This window comes from Chionomys nivalis, chromosome 2, assembly GCF_950005125.1.
Source record: "Chionomys nivalis chromosome 2, mChiNiv1.1, whole genome shotgun sequence".
NCBI classification, from domain to species: Eukaryota; Metazoa; Chordata; class Mammalia; order Rodentia; family Cricetidae; genus Chionomys; species Chionomys nivalis.
The window spans coordinates 50,880,503-50,903,559 of record NC_080087.1 but is presented as its reverse complement, the minus strand read 5'-3'; the positions used below and the strand labels follow the sequence as shown (position 1 = coordinate 50,903,559).

Sequence of the window (23,057 nt, the reverse complement as noted above, 5' to 3'; positions counted from 1 at the left end):
GACAAAGTCCTTCAGATTAACAGCTGTTTTATCAATGGAGACTTTTAAAACCACAAGGGTTGAACCTCTGATTTACAAATTGTGAAAGATACCAGCCAAGACTACGATATCCAGAAAACTATCAGTCAAATCAAAGGAGAAAAAAAGTTTTAATTATGAAAATAGATTTAATTATGAAAATAGATTTAAGAAATCAATGACCAGCCGGGCGATGGTGGCGCACACCTTTAATCCCAGCACTCGGGAGGCAGAAGCAGGCGGATCTCTGTGAGTTCGAGACCAGCCTGGTCTACAAGAGCTAGTTCCAGGACAGGCTCAAAAGCTACAGAGAAACCCTGTCTCGAAAAAAAAAAAAAGAAAGAAATCAATGACCTCAGGAAGGAGGCTTTCAGGTCAGTTCCAGTTCAGAAGCTTCTGGGTCCTGCATCTAAAGTGTGTTCAGCAACAGGGACTGACATTTCAACTCTAGGGGCAGCCAGGTGCAATTATAATAGCTAGTACAGCTTCGGATATCTTTTGAAGGACCCTTAGCAACAATTCCAAAGAAGATTTCTCTTAACTGGTACTGTAGTTTTTGTTAGATCATCTTTGGCCCTTAGAGGAAGCATTGTCAGTTCAGATGAGAAAATTTCATTTATATGCGTGTATTTATAAACAGTTATGTGTAAGCTTTTTTTCTTTTTTTTTAGGTAGATATGATTGTTTTCCATGATTTTTTGCAGACATCCTAACTTTTTTTAAAACCTCCTTTTTGCCTTTTTCCATGCAACCTTCCAAAGGTTTGAAAAAACAATAAGTGGTCCTACCCAGTTATGGCACCTATAAATCAATAATAAGGACCAGCATAGTATGAAAACCCCAAAAGGACAATCCTGGCACATGTATCTTGGCAGTAACCAAGACCTTTATAATTGGACTTAAGAGCCACTCAACAAGAAGAAAGCCTAAATGGTACTAGAAACCTAGCCAACTACTGAGGGCTATTGAAGTCATGATTTTGAAGAAAACCCCACAACCACCAGTTTACTAAACCAGCATAATAACTACATTCTAAATATTTGTTTTTAAACATGTTGGTAAAAGTAGCCTCATAGCACAAGAAAACATCTCTTTACAACAAATGGATATCATTACAGAAAACCAGAACCAGTCAAAATACAGAGCTGTGGAACTTAGTATCAATGGACACATCTACAAAATATTCTCACACCTAAGGGTTGGGGAACATTGTGGACAGAAAGGTAGAAAGATTGTACAAGCCAGAGGATGACAGGGTTCATATGAGAAATGTCAAAACCTGTACCCATAAAGTCTTACCAATATGAATGCCTACATAAGGCTTAACAATTACAATATATTTGCTATAGGAGACAAGAGACAGGAAGCCTCGAGCTTGAACTACAGGCAGTCTAGGAATGCTGAGACTGGGAAATTGTCTTCCCCATTGAAAATTACACAAGTTGGTTATCCCATACCAAATGGTCATGCCAGAAAACACATGTACAAGTTAACATTATAATCTGAGAAGGTGATATTTAGGAATATTTATTTATATACATACACACTTAAGTCTATAACAACACTTAGTAAAAAGAAAGGCTGTGATTTTGAAAGAGAGGAAATCAGTATATGATAGGGTTTTAAGGAGTAAATGGAACTGGGATATAGTGTAGTTATAATCTCAAAAAATAAATAATAAAACATTAAAATAGATGAACTCCAAGACAACTTTATAGAGGATATTAGAAGAGATATTTAGGTCCAAAGAAAAGGTTAAGCATCAAGTAAGGAGCAAGAATTAAATAATTTCAAAACAGTTAATCCAAAGAGGTCTTGGAAAACACCATACATGCAACAAAATGACAAGAATTAAGAGTTAATACAGAGACACTGAATAAAAGATCTGCTTAGAAAACATAATCCATATTTATGTAGCCTCCGAGAAATATACTTTATCAATGGCAGTAGATACCACCATAGAGTAAAAGAATGGAAAAGTTATTTCAAGCAGATAGAACTGAGAAACAGGCAGGCACAGATATCCTATTATCTTACAAAATTATCTTCAAAACTTGTCATTGGAGGTATGCAGGGACACATCATACTCATTAAATGAAAGATTCCACCAATCACTACTCTAAAGTATACATATCATATACGGGCTCACCTTATTTATGAGAAATAATATCATATTTTCAGATACAGATTAACCATGATGCAGTAATAGTGACTGACTACAGTAATCACTACTGCAAATAGATAGATCATCCAGAGAAAAGCTCTAAAATTAAATTACATCATAAATCAAATGGACCTTCAGATATCTAAGGATACACCCACACACTATGGAATACACATCCCATCTTTCTTAGCAGCTAATGGTATTTTTTCCAAAAATAAACCACATTTTAGGACAAAGAGAAAGTCTCAACAAACATAGAAAAATTGAAATAGTATCCTCTATGATATCTGCTGACAACTGAATACATCTAGATATCAATAGCAGTAGTAACTGCAGAAAGTTACTAAGATCACAAAGAATAAGTAGAACACCACTGAATGATAGTTGAGTCAAAGAACAAATAAAGAAGGAAATTTAAAAAATCTTAGAATTGGATGCAAATGAAAACACAGCTTACCAAAATGTCTGGTACACAAGGTAGTCCTAAGAAAAAAATTTATATCATTAAGTGTCAACATTAAAAGTTTCAAATCAAAAACTTGATGATGTACCTACAGGCCTTGAAAAAACAAAAACAAAGCACGCCAAATGAAGAAGAGGAGAAGGATGAGGAATGAAAAGAGAAATAATAGAAATAAATGTAATAGAAACAAGAAATAATACAAAGAATCAATGAAATTAAGAGAAAAAAGTACAAAGAACCAATGAAATAAAGATTTGGTTCTTTGAGAAGATGAATAAAAAAGTATGTATAAAAAAGCTACAGTGTAACCTTCTATTTTATAAACTAATAAAAACTAACTAAAATTATATCTTAAAAATGATTGAACTTAGTTACCTGTATTGGTGAATAAAGCTTCTCCAAGAATTCATAGGTTTTGAAACAAAATCCCAGCACTAGATACTAGGTATCTCTCTACTAGTTGTGGACCATGGAGGCCTTGGAGGCCTGTACCAAAACAGTACAGGATGTTGTCAATCCTCTTGGGTGCCCACTAGAATAAGATGGAGCTTCACTGAAAGTTTTCTGCCTGATCGCTAGAATGCATAGTAGCAATACACTGTAAGCTGCTTGGGAGAAATCTTATGAAGACCTTACATATGTGTTTATGCCACATGGTACAATATAGACCCACTAGGCAAAGTATGCCAATTGATGAAATAATGGCATGACTTTTTGAGTTCTACCTCAGGGAATACAACCCTAGTACTATAAATCAAGTAAAAATTAACTATGTTTTTTAAGCCTATAGACCCTACGATACTACTATTGTTTTGATAAATAAACATGCTTGCTGCCAAATTGAAGTATAAATATTTATTTTTGTACCTATAGACTAGTGCTGCCCTCAGCTTTCAACAGAGAACCTACTTTTGCTTGAGATGGCAATGTAGACTCATGACTTACTGAAGTCATCAGAATGAGTGCCTGGTTTTCAGCCCTAACTTTGCCATCTAAAACACCTCCCAAGACTCAAGGAACATTGTAAAATACAACACAGAATGTAAAGGCCAGAGAATGGGAGAAAGAACATGCAATACTGTCTTCTAGAAATGGCATGGCCATTACAGTCATGATCACACACTTGCAGAAATCCTGCACAAGAAAGTCCCATTCTATTATGGATGGGAGAAACTCACGAGTCCTACAACTAGCTGAGAAGTTATTGGCAGTTAATGGTTGCTAGAGTAAGAGGTCATTTTCTTCACTGGTGTAGCCACCACTTAGTTGTTTATTTTCTAGTAAGTAACTATACACCCATGGTTGTGAGAGCAACCCCAATAAACTCTATAAGTTAAAAGGAAAAAGTTTTAAAAGAAAGACTAGAACAGACTTATTGCAAAGAATAATGAGTTCTGGGAGAGTGAAGGCGGGATAAAATGGTAATAGACAGGAAATACAGCAACAATATCTGTGGGTGTGTATGAAAGCATCATGATATAAAGAAACTGGGACTGGAGCGATGGGTCAGGGATTAAAAACTCATCCTCTTCTCCCAGAGCACAAAGCTCAGGTTCAGTGTTCATATTGGGTGACTACCAAATATTGATAGAACTCACAATGAGTCCAAAGACCTGGAAAGCATAAAAGACATTGAAAAGGAATGTTTGCCCCAGATTTCTGTAGGTGTGGGGTAAAGAAATAAGGTAGAAAATGTAAATTCTGGAGTAAAAAAAATGAGTGAACTCACCATTTTTCTGTCTTTCTCTTCTATTCAAGTCCTCAGGGGACTGATTACTCACATTAGCAATAACTGATAAAATAGAAAACAACTATTTTATATCTATAAGAAACTCAATTTGTATATAAAGACATGAGTATTTGAGCAAAAATGCAGCAACATGTGAAAATATGCTATGTTAGGCAAGACTATCCAGTGGGAAAAAAACAATAATTACAGATCTATATACATACGGATACATATCTATTAACAATGAAAGGCTAAAAGATCAGGAAATGCCATGCTTGTTATTAGAGGCAAGGAAGTCTCACACAGGCCATCTGTGAGTTACAGAGCTAGAAAAGCCATTGATAGAACTCACAATGAGTCCAAAGACCTGGAAAGCATAAAAGACATTGAAAAGGAATGTTTGCCCCAGATTTCTGTAGGTGTGGGGTAAGAAATAAGGTAGAAAATGTAAATTCTGGAGTAAAAAAAATGAGTGAACTCACCATTTTTCTGTCTTTCTCTTCTATTCAAGTCCTCAGGGGACTGATTACTCACAATAGAAGGGCAGTCTTCTTCATTCAATCAGTAACAATTAAAGTATTAAGTTAGTATCAGGTCAAACTGCTTTAGCAGTACCCTGAAGAACATAATCCGAAGGTATCTCTTGCCAGTTGCTGCAATATCCCACAGTCAAATGAACTGATGCTTAAAAATTACCCATCACAGATTAGCTACAAAAACAATACCCAGATGTGAAATGGGATTGCTACATTGATGTCTGAAAATTAGCCCCTGAATGTAATAAAGGAAAGAACAGGAAGAGATGCTTCTTATGACCAAGAAGACATAAGGCTTAAATGTAACCTTCCAGTAGGGAAGTCACCTGATTTCCTGCCCTGGCTTAAACATGTACACACACACACACACACACACACACACACACACACACATCTCTACCCTGTAACTACAGTGCATGTGACCTTTTCAAACCATATGGAACAATCATCAAGATGAAAGAGAAGACTGTAATTTTTAGTTATAAATTATTGAAATAATAGTAGAGGCGTACTATGTAAATTTCTATGAAGTTGGTAAGTTATGCAAAAATAATTAATTTAAAAATAAAAATAAATAAACTACTCTCAAGTGGGAAGGGATGATTTGGTTTGTTTAATATTAATAAAGAATTTGAGGACATAACTGAAGAACTTCAGTAAGGATTTCTTTTAAAAATTAAAATACAGTCCTAAGTACTGGTATCTTTTCTAGAAAATAATATCAAATATCTAAAGTTAAATAATGTTAATTCTAAACAGAAACTTCTAGAACTAGAGAAGAGAGAAACATCCCCAGCATACTGTATAAAGCTAACACTATACTAATACAAAATTCAGGAAAAATTACAAGCAAGCAGCAAACTGTTTTCCCTCACATACACTTATGGGAACTCTCCAACCAACTCAGCAAAGCAAATTCAACACAGTGTGCAAGAGGGTGATGCTGCATTACAAACAAAAACCCAAAATACCTGTAATGATAAGCTAGTCAGAAGTTTAAAACTAATCAATATGACTCACTATACTATCCCCTGTAAAGAAGATAAACTATGTAATCACCTCACCAAAAGCATGCAAAAGAAGTTATTAGGATGCTCAATATGTGCTCATGGGAAAAGATCTCCAAAGACATTATGAAGGAGCACGTCTTCTGTATGACATCAGCTATCTACAAAAAAAAAAAAAAAATAGAGAATCATAGTTGGTGACAGGTAGGGATTAATCTCCTGAACTAAGGAAAAGGTAGGGTATCCTCTCTCACCATTCCATTTAGCATTGTGAGTCAAGAAAAGTGGCTTAAAGGCATACTGTTTGGAAAGAGAGACAACTGTTTGCAAAGAAAATCCCAAGAAACTGAAGGAAAATAATAACAACAAGAATAAAACCACCTCTGTGGCTGACATCCTAGTACCACTTCTGCTGCTGTGATAAAACCCCACTGACAAAGTCAACTGTAAGGGAAAAAGGTTTTATTTGTCTTGAAATTCCAGATATGCCCCATCATCAATGGGCTGTCAAGGCAAAAGCTTCACTTTTCTACTTTTAAACAATTCAGGGCTCAGCTTATGAAAAGACGATGTCCAATTTTAGTCTGGGTCTCCACACGTAATTTAAGATAATCAAGACAATTCCTCTCATATGTGCCCACAGGCCAAGCTGATCTTGACAATCTCTCATGGAGGATTTCTTCCCAAATGATTCAAGACTGTTTCAAGTTGGCAATTAAAACTAACCATCACAAATCATGAATCAAGCCGGGCAGTGGTGGCGCATGCCTTTAATACCAGCACTCGGGAGGCAGAAGCAGGCGGATCTCTGGGAGTTCGAGGCCAGTCTGGTCTACAAGAGCTAGTTCCAAGACAGGCACCAAAGCTACAGAGAAACCCTGTCTCGAAAAACCAAAAAAAAAAAAAAACCAAATCATGAATCAATTCAACAAGTTTCTCAATATTCAAGCCATATTTGTGGACTCTTATATACTCATCATAAGAAGCTGGGCAAGGAGAAAAACCACATGAAACATCATGATACAATAACTTTTTAAACAACCAAATGCTTAGATGTGCATGTGATGGAGAATGTTCACCGCCTCTGTTCTGGTCACCTTTCTATTGCTTTGAAAACACAATGTGATGGAGGAAGGTCATTGGGTAATAAAGAAATTGCCTTGGCCCATTTGATAGGCCAGCCTTCAGGTGGGTGAAGTAAACAGAACAGGATGCTGGGTAGAAGGAAGTGAGGTCAGATGCCATGCTTCTGCTCTCGGAGGCAGACACGATGAAGCAAGCCGCCAGGTCAGACATGCTGAATCTTTCCCGGTAAGACTGGTGCTACACAGATTACTAAATATGGGTTAGGCAAGGTAAGTCACCACATTGTGGTGCTACACACATTAATAGAATGGGCCAAGCAGTGTTTATATGAATACAGTTTGTGTGTTGTTATTTCGGGTAAAGCTAGCCGGTGGCTGGGAGCTGGGTGGCAGGAATGCAGCCCTCAGGTCCCTACAACAGAATGGCACCCAACGTCGCCCGCAGCTCCATACAACAATGGCTACAAGCAATCCAGAAAGGGAGGAGAATATTTCATCTTACAGGCTATACTACATCACAAGGAAGCCAAGGCAAGGACTCAAGGAAGAAGCCTGCAGACAAGGACTAGAGCAAAAACCAGGAGAATTACTTTACTGGATTCCTCTTCACTACTTGCTTAGCCTGCTGTATTATAAAACCCAGGACTTCCTACCTCAGGACGACACTGTCCACAGTGAGATGTTCATCCCTAAATCAATTGGCAACTAATAAAAAGCCTTTCACAATTGACAATAGGTCAGTGTGATGAAGGCAGTTTTCAGTTGAGGTACTCTTCTTCCTGGTGACCCTAGGTTTGTATCAAATTGACAGCAGACACTATGATAATCCCTGTACTGAAAATGACACTTATGAAAGATATAAAAACTCTAAACCAATTGAGAAATGTTCTCATTCAGGAGACAAAACATTCAATGTGTTAATTAAGCAATCTCATGCTGACTCTGTAGGAATAAGAAAACAAGCGATTAAAAGAGATAAAATAGCTTTGAAAATGTTGAACAAAGTGAGAGGCTCATCTTCTTCCTAATAGTCATCTTGGACTGCCACAACAAACTGGGCAACTAAAGCAACAGAATTTTATCTTGTTATTGTTTTGGATACTAAAAATGTGAGGTCCTATATGGTTTTACCAGAGGTTCTCTTGACTGGTACATAGAACTAGCTGTGTCTTCACTATGGCTGGTCCTCTGTATCTACACATTTTTAATTTAGTCTTGGTGAATCAGTATCTCAACTCTGGATATATCTAATTTTAATGCTACTTCCTAGTTTAGGCAATATTTTTTAAAAGAAAAGCTACAAGAAAATCTTTGCTTGATTGATTTAGACAAGAAATAAAGCACGATTCCTAAATAGTCAAAAAAAACCCTAAAATTCTGAGCATTATCAAAACTAGTAATTTCTGCTTTGAAATGAAACTTTCGATTTCAGAAAAAAATAAGCCACAGATTGTAGTAACAAATTTGAGAAACATATGATCTAAAATTTTATATAGAATCTAACATTGGTAAGAAAAGAATCCAAATTTAAATCAGTAAAGAAACTATTAGATTAATTGGACCATCATATAAGCACACAGAAGAGCTCTCAGAAGCCGTCACTATCGGCAATCTTCATATTGAAACAAAAATAAATCCCACTGTAAACTGTATGCTTGCTGCTCTAACAGAAATACAGCCAAGGACAGAAACTACCATGAACAACCAACATTATGCACAAAACCCCTCCCTTTAACAGTTGAAAAGAAATATGGTACACTCATTTTGGAAAAAAACTTGACAGTTTCTTTTTTGAATTAAACATACTCTTAGTATGCAATCCAGAATTTTCATGCTTAGAAATTTATACAAGAGAAAAACAAGCTTAAACAAACAAGCAAAAGCATATGTTCATACAAACCTTCATGTAAATGTTCATTGCAGCTTCATTCTTAATCACCAAACACTTGGAAAAATACACAATGAAACATGTAGCAACACAAATATTTGCCAAAAATACTATGCTCAGTGACATCCATCAACTTGAAAAACCTCTCACTATATGATTCCTAAGTACAATCAATACAAAATTCTGGGCAAAGTGAATTAGCAACTGTCTTGAACTACGTATGTGTGTGTATACATATACATGTGTGTGTATATATGTATGTGTACATATATACTTATGTATATATAAAGAGAGAAAGAGAGACAGAAGGTGAATATAATGAAATCTGTGAGATAGCGATGATATACTTGTTCTTTATCTTTGTTAGTGTAGTTCCATGCACACCAAAACTATAATACACCTCTGTGTTTACCAAAACTCACAATAATATATACTAAAAGACTAAATTTATGTTTTTAATTTTTTCCTAGTAACTATAAGCTTATGACCATGTGGGCAGAAGCTGCTTGTTCATTCCTGATCACTCAGACCTGAAATTACACAGAAACTCTATTATTTGCAACACTGCTTGGCCAATCACTTAAGCATATTGCTAGCTAACTCTTATATCTTAAATTAACCTATTTCTATTTTATATTTTATCAAGAGGCTCGTGGTTTGCTTGCAAATTTCCAGGGCATGTCTGTTTTTTCCTACGGCTACATGGCTTCTCACTGACCCAGCTTTCTTTCTCCCTGCATTCAGTTTAGTTCCTCGCCCCTCCCCCACTTAACTCTACTCTGCCCTATCATAGGATAAAGCAGCTTCTTTATTCATTAACCAATAAAAGCAACACACGTACATAAGGACTTCCCACATCAACCAAGACAGTTGACCTAATAATTGAGGCAGCCACTAAGTCAATAATGAGGAAGGATGGGCAGGTAGCAACAGGTGGCCACAAAATCTATTGACCTGGTTCATTGAACATCACTATCACAGAAAACAAGGTATAGAGCCACAGAAGTATAGACCTCTGATGTTGATGTTGAACATTAACCTCCAAACAATAACACCCACATTACAGAACCTTCATTCAGACCTACATACATACATACACACACACACATGCAATGACATACACACCTTCTTAGAACCATTCTAAACAATTAGGAACTCTAGACACAGTGTTCATAGAGAATATTGAAATAGTATTACTTCAGAAAATCACATCCAAAACTTAGTTCAAAGCCTTCACATCCCAAAGCTCTCCAACTCTATGCCATTTTCAGACCCAGAAATTCATCTCACAGCCTCTGCTCTACACAGCGAAAGGGGACAAAAATCAGCAAATTAAGATTAACTTATTAATACATGATGTTTTTGTATTTAATTTAGTATTTGTTGTGTGTCCACAAAGCGTGTAGCAGGAATGTGTAAAAAAAATAATTATACTATTTCACAAACCATTTCAGTTTTTTTTTTTTTTTTTTTAAGAGATCAGTATGGACAAGCCTTCCAAAAGCACAATAAAATGCTCTTAGACCATGCTTTCTCCAAGGAACTGTGGTGAGTAATGGGGCTGTCCTTCATTACGTCTCTCACAGGCTTTTACTGAGAATTTCCTTTTTGCACAGCAGTCAGCACACGCTGGAGAAAAAGACGGAGATGAAGCATCTCCTCTTTCTAAGCAAAGTCTCAGTGTAGATTGTGGCCAGATCAATGAAACCACAAAAATCAGTATTGACTATGAAGACAAGTGAAAGGATGGCTGGTTTTTGTGCTGGCTGCCATACCACATGAGCTTTGCCTCTGACCTCAGATTCCAACGTCAACTTGGAGCAGCATTGACCCGTTCTTCTTTTTACTACATTATCCACCCAGACAATGAATATAAGGCACCGTTTATGCATCTTTTCTTCCATGTCACCGTCAAAACTAAACAGCAATACTAGAAATACTAAATTAAATCTCAGTAAATATTTTTAATTGCTTTTTATTATTTTTATTAAATCTTCAGGTGCCCAACCTAGACTCATAGCCTTAAAAATGATAGAATGACTATGATATGAACTGGACTCACTTGATGTAAACAATAAGGAGAAAGCTGGATTTTGTTATTTAAAAAAAACCCAAATTCTTCTATTTTGTTCTGAAAGCACTCACGTTTTGAAATTATTTTGCATTAGCTTAGGTCGAGCAAGGCTGTTCATTGCTTTGCTTCAGCTTGCCAATAGTTCTTGCAGCTTCCTTTGCAAATTAAAGAGAATTAGAAGTCTCTAGGACAAGACAATTTAAGGATCTTGACATTCCATCATTACTACCACAAATGTCTTCACTGAATTTAATTTATTGATGTTCCTGACCTTTTTTTTTCTCCTAAGAATATAGTAAACAGCCTATCTGTTTTCTGAATCTAATATTCTGATCAAAGAAAGCAGTCTTTGAATTTAGTTATATAAAACATTTTATGTGAATTTCAGCCTCTGTGGAAAATTTCCTGTGTGGAAAACTTTAATAGTTTTGCCTCAATTTGATTTTCATAAACACATTGTGTTCTTAAAAATTTGAAAGTTTAAAAAGTATATACATAGTTAATTTGCAAGAAGATTAAGTCATTGCTCTGATGATTAATGTCATGACATTAGTAAACAAAACAATATCTTATATTTCTGTTTGAACCTTTGGGAAGAAAATGATAAAGCATGAGTCTGTTGTGTGAAAACATTCTTTAAACTCACCTTTTTGCTGCCATGAGTCTAGAAGAAATTCAGCTCAAATAAATATTCATTATGGTACTGGTGTGGCCTATCAGTTAATTATCTATTGTAAGCAAACACACTGAAAAACTTAAGCTGCATCTTCATAAAAAAAAACAAAAAAACAACAAAAAAACAGTATCCATGCTAAGATAACTATTATCTGATGGAGGAAGGTCATTGGTTAATTAATAAAAAAACTGCTTGGCCTCATAGGTTAGAACATAGGTGGGTGGAGTAAATAGAACAGAATGCTGGGAGGAAGAGGAAGTGAGCTCAGATGCAGGGCAGCTCCTCTCAGAGCCAGACGCGATGCCACTCTTCTCCAGGGCAGACGCGATGAAGCTCCAACCCAGGATGGACGTAGGCTAGAATCTTCCTGGTAAGCGCACCTTGGGGTGCTACACAGATTATTAGAAATGGGCTAAATTAATACGTGAGAATTAGCCAAGAAGAGGCTAGATATAATGGGCGAAGCAGTGTTTAAAAGAATACAATTTGTGTGTTATTATTCCGGGGGAATAGGCTAGCCAGGCGGCCAGGAGCTGGGTGGCAGGAACACAGCCCGCAGCTCCTTCAACAATTATCAGAAAAAGAAAGTAAACTTAGAACTTAGGGGAGTGTTTCAAAGATAGCCATATAAATGGAATTAAAGACAAAAACCATATGATCATCTCAAAAGATACAGAACAAGCTTTCAATAAAATCCAAATTTCTTTATGATAAAAATTCTAGTGAACATAGACCTAGAACAATATACCTCAACATAATAAAGTTCATATATACCAAATCTGCAGCCAACATATTTTTAATGGAGAAATGGTTGGAGCAATGCTGATGAAATACCTAATAAAACTGGGTGTCCACTGTTCCCATTCCTTTTAACAAATAGCTGGAAGCATTAACTGGAGTAACAAGGCAAGAGAAGGAAATTAAAGGTGTACAAATAAAATGAATAAGTCAAACTATCCCTTTTTACAGATGTCATAGTATCTATAAGAAATAACAAAAAAGACCAGAATACTTTTAGAAATAATAAACAAATTCAGTAATGTAGCAGGACACAGAATCAACTTGGGCAAATTAATAGTTTTTCTATAAACTAACAAAAAAACCTGAGAAAGATGTCATGGAAATACTCTCACTCAAAATAGCCTAAAAGAAAATAAAACATCTAGGTATAAATCTATTCAAGATAGTGAAGGACATTGACAATGAGTTATTGCACTGGGGAAGAGAGAATACATGATCAAAATCTACTTTATAATGTCTTTATAAAAAGGAAAATTTAAAACATCTAAGGAAAGGTAACATGAAAGACTAGCAAATGGAAACATGTAAATTCCATGATCATAAGTTGGTAGAATTAATATTGTGAAATGACAATTTTAGTAAATGCCAATTATAGATTCATTCATTCATTCATTATAGATTCAGACTTAATTGTGAAAGGAATTAAGGTATTGAACATGAAGTGCTATGTCTCAACATTTCCCACTAAGTGCAGATGTAAAATCAAGACTCCAAGTATATCTATAATTACAAAGCTTAAAGCCTTACAACATTAGAGATTGGAAACAGCCTAGGTAAATGTCAACAGATTGGTAGATACACCAACTGATGTGCTAGCTGCATGCAAAGAAACACATAAAAAGATAAAGTATGACATGTGAACCACGTGCATGATCCTTGAAAACTTATGCCAATGATGACCTTGTAAAAGGGAAAGCACTGCGGTCTAATTTATGTGAAATATCAAGATGTGGAAAATGTGCAAAGACAGAGAGCAAATCTAAGATTCCCGGTTACTGAGAGATGGAAGTGGTAGATACTGAAAAATAAATATTGTCTTGGGATTATTAAAATTTTTGATAGAGTTGCTGTTTGTAGAACATTGAGAGTATAAATAATTCCACCAGACAGTTTAGTCAAAATGGTTGAAATAGCAAATATCCTATGTATTTTATTGCAATAAAAATTGATATGGCACAGGCAATTAGTGATTGTGACTGTCCTTCAAAACTTAAGGGGAAATGCCTGCTAACCAGATAGCACACTGTTGTCTTTAAAGGACAGGCCACAGGACAACACTGTATATTCTTTGATTGTGCGAACCCTTTGTCTCATTCCATTCACAGGATGGAGCACAAAGGTAGAAATTGGCTTCCATTGGGTACACACTGAACATCTTGTTGAACAAGCTTGGGCATAGTCGCTCTGCACAGGTCAGGACAACCTTCACTTTCAAGAGAGCAAAACAACCTAGTAACTAATGGGAAATGTCAAATCTCTCTGTTCATCAAAATTAAGACATTAAAATGTCAGGATGGAGAGAATGAATTGGAGACTCAGATTTATAGATTAGAAAAGTCTCAACTAGACAGGGGCTTAAAAACTAGCTTTCAGATAGCAGAACTGAAGACAGAGAGGGAAAAGTGAACGGGATATATGAAAAAATTCATTAAATGAAAATTATTTAAACAAGGCCAAGTGGACTATAAAACATCTTGTTTTATAAGTATCATGGATTCACAGAGTGCTGTCTTATGTTTCTCCTTTGCCTGGTATAGCATAATGTCATATGGCATGATGTTATTAAGAATATTTATTAGTCATTTGATTTTGATGGTATCCTAATTATGTTCTAAAGAGATGAAAGTAACCACACTACAAATACTATAATGAAGAACAAAAGCGCACAATTTCTGTTCCGTGGGCCTTGCATGCTCAAATCATATTTGACATTTTTTAAAAAGGACATCTACACAATCTTCTCCAAGTTTCTATATCCCTGTAAGGTACAGACAAGCCTTTTAACGAGCAAAGCCACTCAATGAAGCTCTGCAGTCTAAGGAGAAATGTACTGTGATAATCATAATTACACCTGGATCCGATGTCAGCACATAACTGCTATCCTTTTCCTCAAAGCACACGTAACAAACCATTCAAAAAATCTCTAATGGCATGCAACAGAGCTACTTCAGAAAGCAAGGAAAGATATCAGACAAAATAAATAAACCCAATTAGAAGAGGGAAAAGAAAGTGAAGATAAAAATCAAAGACAAAATTGAATCCAGCAACATGTAAACCACATTCCCCTCCATAGGATTTGTCTCTCAATATTATCCACACTATATTAGAAAGTAATTTATCATAAATAATATTTTAAGTGCTATATCTCATTTTATATGTGTAAATATTTATCTCAGTGGGGGTTTCTATTGCTGTGAAGAGACAACACGTCCACAGCAACTCTTAAAATATTTAATTGGGTGGCTTGCAGTTTCAGAGGTTTAGTTCATTATTATCCTCATAGGACATGGAGTCATGCAAGCAGGCATGGTGCTTGAAAACGAGTTGGGAGTGGAGAAGAAATTACATCTTGGTCCTCAGATGACAGAAAGTGAACTGAATGTCACAAGAATGAAGCTTGAGCAAAGGAGACCTCAAAGCCCACCCCCACAGTGACATACTTGATCCAACAAGGGCCACACCTACTCTAACAAAGTTACACTTCCTAATCTTGCCACTTCCTGTGAGCTTATAGGGGAAATTTGCACTCAAACTACCACAGCATTATATTCAGGTGCCAGAGTTTCTTTAAATAATACTTTTTTATTAAATTTTCTTAATTAAAAATTTCCTCCTCCTCTCCACCTCCCATTTTCCCTCCCTTTCCCCCCACTCCTCACGCTCCACTCCCCTCCCCCTCCCTCTCCAGTCCAAAGAGCAGTCAGGGTTCCCTGCCCTGTGGGCAGTCCAAGGTCCTCCCTGCCTCTATCCAAGTCTAGGAAGGTGAACATCCAAACCGCCTAGGCTCCCACAAAGCCAGTACATGCAGTAGGGTCAAAAGTCAGTGCCATTGTCCTTGGCTTCTCAGCAGCCTTCATTGCCCACCATATTCAGAGAGTCCGGTTTTATCCCATGCATTTTCAGTCCCAGTCCAGCTGGCCTTGATGAGCTCCCAATAGTGAGCTCCACCGTCTCAGTGGGTGGGTGCCCCCCTTACGGTCTTGACTTCCTTGCTCATGTTCTCCCTCCTTCTGTTCCTCATTTGGACCTTGGGAGCTCAGTCCATTGCTCCAATGTGGGCCTCTGTCTCTATCTCCATCCATCGCCAGATGAAAGTTCTATGGTGATATGCAAGATATACGTTAGTATGGCTATAGGATCAGGCCATTTCAGGCTCTCTCTCCTCAGCTGCCCAAGGACCTAGTTGGATACATCTCTCTGGACCCTTGGGAACCCTTCTAGAGTCAAGGCTCTTGGCAACCCTAAAATGGCTCCCTTAATTAAGATATATACTTCCCTGCTCCCATATCCATCCTTCTATTATCCCAACCATCCCATTCCCCCAAGCTCTCCCTATCCTCTCCTTCTCACTTGTCTCTCCCCATTTCCCCTTTCCCCCATCCCACCCCACCCCCCAGGTCCCAATTTTTGCCCAGCAATCTTGTCTACTTCCAATATCCAGGAGGATAACTGTATGTTTTTCTTTGGATTCACCTTCTTATTTAGCTTCTCTAGGATCGTGAATTATAGACTCAATGTCCTATATTTATGGCTAAAATCCAATTATGAGTGAGTACATCCCATGTTCATCTTTTTGGGTCTGGGTTACCTCACTCAGGATAGTGTTTTCTATTTCCATCTATTTGCATGCAAAATTCAAGAAGTCATTGTTTTTTACTGTTGAGTAGTACTCTAATATTTATATATTCCACACTTTCTTCATCCATTCTTCCGTGGAAGGGCATCTAGGTTGTTTCCAGATTCTGGCTATTACAAATAATGCTGCTATGAACATAGTTGAACAAATACTTCTGTAGTATGATAGGGCATCTCTTGGGTATATTCCCAAGAGTGGTATTGCTGGGTCCTGGGGTAAGTTGATCCCAAATTTCCTGAGAAACCACCACACTGCTTTCCATAGTGGTTGCACAAGTTTGCATTCCCACCAGCAATGGATGAGTGTACCCCTTACTTCACATCCTCTCCAGCAAAGGCTATCATTGGTGTTTTTGATTTTAGCCATTCTGACAGGTGTAAGATGGTATCTCAAAGTTGTTTTGATTTGCATTTCCCTGATCACTAAGGAGGTTTAAATAATAATTCCAGAATTTCATATATTCATACAATGTATTTTATCAAATTTATCTGCTCTTTTCACCCTAAATCCTCCCTAATCTGCTCTCCTACCCTCTCAAATTCACACTCTTTTTTTTTGCTTTTTTTTTAATTGAAAAAAAAATTTCTGCCTCCTCCCCGCCTCCCATTTCCCTCCCCCTCCTCCTACCTCTCTCCCCCTCCCCCCCTCCTCTTCTCCTCCCTCTCCAGCCCCAAGAGCAGTCAGGGTTTTCTGCCCTGTGGAAAGTCCAAGGTCCTCCCCACTCCATCCAGGTCTAGGAAGGTGAGCATCCAAACTGTCTAGGCTCCCACAAAGCCAGAACATGAAGTAGGATCAAAACCCCGTGCCATTGTCCTTGGCCTCTCATCAGCTCTCATTGTCCACCATGTTCAGAGAGTCCGGTTTTATCCCATGATTTTTCAGTCACAGTCTAGCTGGCCTTGGTGAGCTCCCAATAGATCAGACCCACTGTCTCAGTGGGTGGGTGCACCCCTCGTGGTCCTGCCTTCCTTGCTCATGTTCTCCCTCCTTCTGCTCCTCGTTAGGACCTTGGGAGCTCAGTCCGGTGTTCCAGTGTGGGCCTCTGTCTCTATCTCCACCCATCGCTAGATGAAGGTTCTATGGTGATATGCAAGATATTCATCAGTATGGCTATAGGATAGGATCATTTCTTTTAAGCTATTGAGTTGAATTGCACTGCGCATGAGTGCGGCACTACCCACTGGCTCATGATCAATCTGTCGAAAACCACAACCCTAAAGAAAACTGACTCTCCATTCCCTATCAGCCATCAACTGACAATATTTCAGCTAGGCACGGAAATATGCAAGTTCATCTCTCCTGCATGCTGAAATGTTCGTTGGCTTGACCTTGTACAGGTCTTAGGCAGACAACTGCAGCTGTCTATCTCACGAGGTCAGCAATCCTGACATGTCCATCTTCCCAGGACCACAGGCTTTTACGGTATTTCCATTGTTCCATAAGCCTTGAAGGGAAAATGTGTGATAGACATATTCCATTTAAGATTGAGCATCCCAGAGATGCTCTGCACTTCACTGAGTTGCGATTTTTCTGCATTCCTGCCATACACTGTTCAAAAAAGAAAAAAAATCTCTGCTAACATCTGAGAAATGCATTAATCTTACTGTGTAGAAGCAAGTATGTAGAATGCAGTTTGATACTATGTCCATCTAACAAAATAATAGTCACAGGGTTAGCCTTGTATCTATGAGCTCTGTTACCATGGGTTCTTGCTGAGACTTACAGCTGCAGTAGTGGAGCGGGCATTAAATCCAAACAGAAAGTTGTCTGTTACCTCCATAACATTCATGCCACTATTGTCTATGGGCTTGTCTTGGTGACAGAGGGACACTAAGAATGCTTGAAAAAGCATCAGTAAGCTTAATCATTTTATATTCTCTCTCTCTCTCTCTCTCTCTCTCTCTCTCTCTCTCTCTCTCTCTCATGTGTGTGTTTATGAGTGTCAAATTGGAGTTATTCTATACATGAATGGTCCCACTAGAAGATAACAGATAAAATGCCCAATACCAGATGTAGGATATATTTTCTTTGAGTTGATGGCAAAAATCAGTACCAAATATTATAGGCCATTATCGCTGCTTTTGGTTTACTCCCCCTACTCCACTCCCCATAAAAACCTGATGGTAAGACCACATTGCTTAAGACACCACACAATTTGGTCAAAGAAAACTGAGCAATCAGGTCTATACTGACTAGGAAATGTCTTCTCTGCTGGCTCACGCAATCAGAATCACTATGCAAACTTTTCCAGAACGGAAAGAGTTGTTTGCTAGGCTTGCTCATAACTGGGAGCTCCATGAGTAACATCTGCCAAAGTTAACAGTTGAAATAAACTTTATATCTTAAATGCCAATACAGAAACATGTAACTGCAGAAACTTTGGCACATTTAGCATAAATTTATAAGTACTGTTTATGAAAGTTATGCTACTAAAGCGTATTTCTCTCTCTCTACAAAATAAATAAAGAAAAAGAATAAGAAGTTTGCCTAAAAGTAATAGAATGAGAAAAATAATTTTAAAACCCTTTATTAACTTATACCTATATACCTAAGTCAGCAGTGTATTTTCCTTGATCATTATTAATTAATATATCCCATCATTTTCACTGTGTTTCATTAAGGTGCTTGTTCATATACTTATCAAAGTAAGCTAATTTTGAGAAAAATCATGCATAAAATAGTCTTCTTCACTTATTTAATTAATATGTATCATATAATAACTTTGAACCTAACTTCAAAAATAATACTTAATTGCAATGCACTCATTATAATGAATATAAAATTCTTCACTAATAATAAATTTCACCATTTTCTTAAAATCTATAAGTTGTTATTTCCTTTAATAAGCTTTTTCTTGGACATTTGGTGTATGTCAGGCACTTACTTGAGTTAGGGGTCAACAACCCAAAGATGATGATATGGGCAACTCTGCTTCAGAGTATGTTCTTAATACTTCATGGGAATATTATATTATTATTATTATTATTATTAATTATTTCTTTTGCATGGTGGAGCTGGCCAGAACTTTGGTCTAATGCTTTCCAGTCATCCAGCCTCCTATCTACCATACTAAAACTCTTTTAGTAATATGACAGTAACATTACTACTCAGTCTACTGCTGGTGAGCAATCTTCCTGGCATTGGTTAAATATGAGCGTCAACATTAAGAATGTAGATGGCTCTAAACCCCAGACACTGCTCCACCTTCCTTACACAGCTATAGGGTGGCCATCAACAAACTAAACTTCATGGCTGGCTTCCACATCTATTGTTTGTCTGTTGCCTCTGGCAACTGCAACTTAGGTTTCAGCATAGGTAGTTCCATCAAACTGAACATGCCTGTCATCGAACTCTTCTCATGGCATCTTGGCTGGGGGAAAGAAACAACTCTCATCTTGTAAGCTTCTTAGTAGAATTTTTTCATTAACTGTTTGCTCGTTGACTATCTCATACATGTATACAATGCCTTCTAATTACTCTTGCCAGCACCCTCCCGTATCTCCCTTCCAAACACATCATCTTCCAAATACATCAATATTACATCCTCCGTGAGGAATGAACAAAAAGTTCTACTTTAGGTGTGAATAAAAAGTTACAAAAATATACCTAGGGTTTGTTTTTGTTTTTGTTTTTTTTTTTTTTGAAATGCTTTGATTCAGTCTACATGATAATTGATGCTTTAAAAAGAAAACAGTTATTTTTAAACTTTAAATACTCAATATTTTATAGATATAGTAAAAACTCAAAAAGGTCAAAATATTTTCCTAAGTTCACACATTGCTACTTAATTCCAAGGTACTTGATGTTTCTGAGCTCTAAGACTTCTGAATGATTAAAGCTCATCCTGATTAAAAGATCCAGTCAGTATATTCAAATATTTCTGAATCTTCTTGTTTGTTGGCAAAAAGATTTTAATCTTTAATATAGATAAATTAAAAAGAATATTTTCAGTGTATCTGTATATAGATGATTATATAATTTTCATGGGTTTCTTATTCTGTATGTGAGATAATACTACAAAACTGGAATTGTTTATAAAGAATAGAACAAATAATACTCATAAGAAAAGTAATTATGCAAATGCACACACATAAATAAATGCTAATAAGTATTTAACCCCAAGATGTTAAAATAATGAACATTTCCCAGCCAAGCCACCATAACTTTATTTGCTATAAAATACAATTATTTACATTGGATTCTTCAATGGCTCCCAATTATAGAGCCCAGTGGAAGAAATAAAATAACCAATCTTCAAGAAGCAACAGAACCAAGTGGATTTTCCCCTGAAATAAAAGATCAGAATTCCGAACGTGTAGAACTGACTGAAGAAGCAGACATCCATATAAAAGAGGTTTTGCCGAAAATGAGTGGCTCACGCTGTGACAGTGACAGTGATGAGCACCAAGCAATGTCAATTCCGCAGGAGAGGGCACAGCAGAGTGCGAAGGACCCCTCTCAACATGAAGTTCACAGCACGTTGGCATCTCTTAGAAGCTTGCCTGGAAAGTGATGGAAAAATACACAAGACAAGATGCTTGTGTTTACATAACTTGATTTTTTTTTTAAAAAAAAGGACCTGATCTGCCTTCTTAATATTTGGATAAAAGAACAGTTTCACATATTTTATCCCTAAGTGTCAACCTTGCTTTGTAGAGAATCCGGGCATGGTAAGAGGTTAATGAGAAACATTTGATTCCATGCTGAAAAATATAACTTTAGACAAATCTGAACCAAACTATTAGGAAAACAGTGCAATTGTTCCATTAGATGATAAGAAATACATGAAACATCTCTACACTGATGCTAGCTGTCACTTTCCTGTGGTAAAACACCATGACCAAGTGAACTTATGAAAGAACATGTTTAATTTGGCTTACGATTTCACAGGGTTTAGAGTCCATGATGGCAAGGCAAAGGGTGGGCTGAGAACTCACATTGTGATCCATAACCACAAGGTAAAGATTAAGGACTGATAATTATAAGAATCTATTGCAACATCAGAGCCAATCCAAGTGATACCTTTTCCACGTGGTTCATTCAGCTAACTTCTTATACAAGCCAAGACAACCTGCCTAGGAATAGTTCTGCTCACAGTTGAATGAGCACTCCTCCATCAATCACTCAACAATAAAATGCCTGCTAATTCATTTGCAGGCCAGTTTAGTGGAGGAATCCTCTCAATTAAGGTTCCCAACTCAGTATCCACTGACTAAGGTTTACAACCTTTTGTGCTCCAAACTTCTTGGCCAGCACCACTTCTCTGGCTCTGCCATCACAGCACACATAGCTTTTCTAGTGGGTTTGTGTAAACTTCATTCCATACCTTCTACTATTGCTGGTGGGATTTCTATGATCCTGGCACCTCCAGTATTCTGAGGTGTTCGTTACTCCCAAGGCTAAACCTACAACAATGGCCTCTTCGGACCTCTCTTCGGAGACCCTGACCCTGTCACATGGTGCCAAGCCTCTGTTTCTGCACATGATCACTTCAGTGCCACAGCTTTCATACTGCAGAACAGTACCACCTGGGAGACCATTACACACTACTAATTTTTATCTTCGAGCGTGAGTTGAAACTTTGGTCCCCTCTGGGGCTGTTACTTTCTGATCGTGAGGAAATACTACTCAAAAGACTTCACCCCAGTGATGCTGGTCTCTTGATAATCATAGCTAATTCCCCAGCACCAGATGACCATAACCCACCGTGTTTAAGTTCAAATGTACCATAGGAATTTTATGGATAGAATTATTAAGACACTCTCAAATTTTCCTCTGAAACATCAGAAGCCAGAGCTCCATTGCCTGCATGTATCTCAGCAAACACATTTTCTGGCTCCTGCAGAACTTTCCATTAAACTTTGAGCACTCAAGGGCTTTTCCAGCCCAAAGTTCCTAACATTTCCTCAGTCTTCCACGACAAACAAACCTGATACCTATTTCTGTCTTGGTTTGCTTTCTGTTGCTGTGATAAAGAACATGAACAAAAACATCTTGGGAAGAAAGCATTTGTATGGCTCACATATCACAACCATAGTCCATCACTAAAAAAAGTCAAGGAGGAACTCAAAGCAGGAACTGAAGCAGAGAACCTAGAGGAACGCTGCTTACTGGCTTGCTCAATGTGGCTTGCTCTACTTGCTTTTCTATAATTACAGTCAATCGTTAAACAAGAAAATGTTCCACAGACCCCCCTACAAGCAAGTGTGATGGTTAATCTTCTTTCTTTCTAAAGCTAGCAAGCCTCCTAAAGAAGATTTCAGCCACAGCTATGAGGGTTAACCACTCCTTGTAAGTTATCTCAGGGCCATCAGTCCTCTCCCCAGGTCACTTACACCTGTGTGATAGAGTCCTCTTTGTTACTTATCTCACCAGGTTACTTTCAGCTCCATGAAGTGATGCAAAAATATGAAAAAGACACATTTTAGGAAACTTTTATTTCTGTTTTTCTTTTTTCTTTTTCCTGAGCCAAGGGTTCCTCTGTGTAACAGTCCTGGCTGTCCTGGAACTCGTTTTCTAGACCGGGCTGGTCTCGACCTCACAGAGTTCCTTCTGTCTCTGCCTCCTGAGTGCTGGGATCAAAGGTATGTGCAGGGCTGGAGAAATGACTCAGCCACTAAAAACTAGGCTTACAACAAAAAATATAAGGAAACACCATTATATGTAGCATTTATTCTATGAATAAAAATCACTAAAATAGTTTTTAGAGTACTTTGAAACTAAGAAAAGAGTTGTGTGTGTTTGAATTCTCTGTCATTAA

General features: G+C 37.3%; 1 pseudogene; it reads left to right on the top strand.

Annotated features, from left to right (window-relative positions):
* The window catches only part of LOC130867665 (40S ribosomal protein SA-like), a 65,558-nt pseudogene extending 44,748 nt beyond the window's left edge, over positions 1-20,810 (top strand).
* The last annotated feature ends 2,247 nt before the right edge of the window (positions 20,811-23,057 follow it).